Below are 4,154 nucleotides of genomic sequence, written 5' to 3' on the forward strand. Positions count from 1 at the left end.
TGTGTGTGTGTGTGTGTGTGTGTGTGTGTGTGTGTGTGTGTGTGTGTGTGTGTGTGTGTGTGTGTGTGTGTGTGTGTGTGTGTGTGTGTGATCAGATGCTGCTCAGACCCGTTCAGTTGCCCCTCTGACGGGGTATATTTAGCCTGAAGAGCAACAGGGGGATTCGTCCTCTATTATAGGAGTGGACGTATCAGCAGCTATTAGCCCGCCTGTCTCCCTGCAGCTTCTCACATCAGCTAAAACCGGATTACTCGGCTGTCTGTCATTTCAGGCTCAAACACTCAGGATTTATGTTCAAAATAAAAAATAAACTTGATCATGTTTAACTTAGCGCAGGGTCAGGCCCGTCGTAACAGAATCCACCCACCTGCGCTCTAATTAACACATCATGTCTCATCGTGTGAATCGTGTTCTGCGTTATAATAATTACTATTATTAGCTCAAAACTGTAATCTCCTGGTTGCTTAGCAACAGCAACCTGAGTTTGGTTTGGAAAAGCTTAAAGGACTCGCAGAGGTCAGTTCCTGCATCAGGACTGCCAGGCGGGGGGCGTCAGACTCAACAGTTTTTTTTTTATTTACTCACCCTCGTGCGCAAAACGACGTCCCGTACGGTAAAAATCAGATATCAAGAATAACCGTTGAGCAGAAACCTTAAAAAGGCAACTTTGCAGGAAGTCTGTGCTCGTTTTACCAAACAACAAGTTCAGCAGCTGCCTTTGGTTAGCCGCCCGGCAGATGTGGAGGGTCAACCTCCACATCTGCCGGGCGGCTTTTTTTATGGCTGCTTTTATGATGTTAACAGCTGAAAATGAGGGAAATCAGAAATGCAGGTTTTTGCTGCTGAGTTGGTGATTAAACGTTAAATGTTTACGGCGTTTTTATTAATAAAAACGGACAGGAAATAATAAAATCTGCTTCAGGACTTCGACTAAAACACAAATAACGATGCACAGGCCGGGATGAGACTCTGATTATAATAATATAATAATGTGAATATAAAACACAAGTTTTACAGTAATAAATAAAAATTAAAAGTTGTATCACGTGTATTTTTTTGTGATTTTATTCATGAAGAAAAACATCATCGTTATTACTTTTCCTGCTCTACGAAAATTGAGCATAAGAATTATTTTATAAGTGTAAAAGTATAAAAATGCTTTATAGTAATTTTAAATGATATAAATGAGAAGCCAGAACTCAGATTTTTAACCAACATCAGATTTGATTTATGACATTTTTATTTACAATATTTGGGACCAAGGCCTAATTTAAAATTCAACAATTTTTTTTTTTAATTTTAGGTTTAATTTAAATGGAGTCAGCTAAAACACCAGAGCCAACAAGTCGTTCGTTTTTGGTTGATGCGTATAATAATTGTAACGTAACGCTGTGAGCCTAACGAGCCGAAGTTATTAAATTCTTCAGCTGATGTATGATTAGCAGTCGGCTGCTAACATGCTAACCCTTGTAGCTTAGATGTTTGAAAACTGTACAACCGAAACAGTTTCAGAGACTTCTCTGCTCGACGGCTGAACAGCTGTCTTTGGTTTCAGCGCGTTAAAACCACTAAATGTTTACGTCCCACCGTCGCTGCGGTCCAAACACTTTTTATCACGACAGCTGTCCTCACTTCACGTCTACGAACTGTCCAGACACGTTTGCTCTGAACGTAAACTCGTTAAAAACTTAAAGACGTGAAACGAAACGTTTAAGTCGGACGTCTGCAGCTTTGAGGCTCGTATGAATTCATCTTAAGGTGTGTAACCGTGCGCACGTGTTATTATAAAACTTGAAAGTTTAGCGGCGTAGCCTTCCTTGGTTCTGCTTACATCTGAGAGAGAAACCTCAGCACGACGCTCTGATGAGGACGAAGGGAAGACATCAGTCTCCACGTGGGGACGGCTCGAGGCTCGGCCTGGCAGCCTGAACATTCACTGGAACGGAAACCAAGCCAGACCTGAACAATCAATAAGGAGCGATCGCTGCTAATCATTTCGATGAGCGGCTGTTTGAAGCTCGGACGAGTCGATGGGAGCAACTTTGTTTCATTAAACGTTCAGTCAAAGTGTTTCCCACGATGGACGACAGCATTTGATGCAGATAAAAGGCTTGTTCTTGTTTGTTTGTTTGTTTGTTATCAGAGCCCCGCCTCCTCGGGCAGGACGCTCGTCTCTTCTACAAACGAGGCTCCTCCACAGGAGCGACAAATAAAACGTCAGCAGCAGAAGAAATAACGTGGCAGACACCACGACGCTCTAATTACACAAACTTCACAGCCTGTCTTACATTTTCAGTGAAACGTGTTGTTTAATTATTATTTAGTTGTTTTGTTGTGCACAACTGAGGCCTCTTCGTTCTCCCTCGGGTCGAGGTTCTGTCTGCGCACCCAAACGCTCCGGTTTAATTATTTAATCAGAGCAAACTGAGGAAACCATTTCTGGTTTGAGTCAAAATAAGAAAAACAGAACAAAAACACACACAGCAGGTGTGGGAGTTAAGTATTTTTCTATGTGGGGAGGAACTACTTTTTGTGGCGGATGATTATTTTAAATCAGGCCTTTGAAAATTCTTCACCTTCACTATAATGAGACACATTTATGTTTTCGTGTGAAATATTTTCTCACTTCCTGTCCTCGTGTGGACCCACTTCCTGCTGCCGTGTGTGTGTGTGTGTGTGTTCACACTTCCAACACATCCTCCAGTCTGACTCCATCCGTCCTTTTCGCTCTCCTTCCTTCCTGTTTTGTTGATTCTGTCTCTTTGTTGCTTCTTTCCTTTTTTGTTGACTTGTTTATTTTCTGCCGTCTGTTTGTTTTTATTGTTTTCCTTCTTATTTGTGTTTCGCTCGGGGTTCCTCTGACAGAAAATGAAATCTATAAACTCAAAGGCTCCGTCGTCACAAAGTGTTGAAAATATTCAACACTGAACTCATCGCTGCTCATAAAACAGAGTCAATATGAACCTAAATCAAATAATCAAAATCATGAATTTATTAAATTCATCTGAATAAAGTCGTGATGCATCTTGATTTGTATTTATAAAAACTAACAAAGCAACGTCTGACGCGATTTATAAAACTGGAATTTCAAGCATTCTTTGTAAAACTGGAGTTTTTATTTTACTTTTCTGATAAAGTTACTAAGACTCCATCACATGTTCTGGTCCTGAACGAACCAGTTGGTACCAAAATAAATATGTTTAGTGCCGTTAAAATCACGTCAGTATGAAAGTTTAAACGTGTTCGAGAGCAAACGTGCAAGAAATTTTAAATGATTTTGATGCGCGCTTTTATTTTTGCATTTTCTGTGCAACAGGATATGAAAATGACGCTCTTGTTTTAAACCTTAAGGGCTTTATTTAGAGTTTATTCTCCTTTATTCTCGAGTCGAGGAGCCATTTGACACCCAGACGGGAGAACCCGAACACAAAACATCTGCAACATCTGTTTGAGTCGTTCCTTTGAAACACTCTTCAAAAATTTTAACACACAATTTCCTTTCCAAACAAATGAAACAGAATAAAACAGACCGGACCAGAATAGAACGAATCAGAATAGAACAGAACAAAATAGAACAGAATAGAACAGAACAGAATAGAACGGAACAGAACGGAACAGAACGGAACAGAATAGAATGGAACAGAACAGAACAGAACAAATCAGAATAGAACAGAACAGAACGGAACAGAACAAATCAGAATAGAACAGCACAGAACGGAACAGAATAAAATAGAACGGAACAGAATAAAATAGAACGGAACAGAACAGCACAGAACAGAATAGAACGGAATAGAACAGACCAGAACAGAATGGAACAGAATAAAACGGATCAGAATAGAACAGAACAGAACAGAACGGAACAGAATAGAACAGAACAGAATAGAACAGAACAGAACAGAATAGAACAGAATAGAATAGAACAGAACAGAACAGAATAGAACAGAACAGAACAGAATAGAACAGAATAGGACGGAACAGAATAGAACAGAACAGAATAGAGCAGAACAGAACAGAATAGAACAGAACAGAATAGAGCAGAACAGAACAGAATAGAACAGAACAGAACAGAATAGAACAGAACAGAATAGAGCAGAACAGAACAGAATAGAACAGAACAGAACAGAATAGAACAGAACGGAACAGAACAGAACAGA

At 39.9% G+C, this 4,154-nt stretch overlaps 1 protein-coding gene across 3 annotated transcripts in view; it reads right to left on the reverse strand.

The window, feature by feature from the left end:
• The window catches only part of nova2 (NOVA alternative splicing regulator 2), a 92,636-nt gene that overhangs the window by 15,853 nt on the left and 72,629 nt on the right, over nt 1-4,154 (reverse strand). The window lies entirely within an intron of this gene.

The sequence above is a fragment of the Nematolebias whitei genome, chromosome 6, assembly GCF_014905685.2.
Source record: "Nematolebias whitei isolate Nwh7 chromosome 6, NemWhi1, whole genome shotgun sequence".
In the NCBI taxonomy this organism is placed as follows: Eukaryota; Metazoa; Chordata; class Actinopteri; order Cyprinodontiformes; family Rivulidae; genus Nematolebias; species Nematolebias whitei.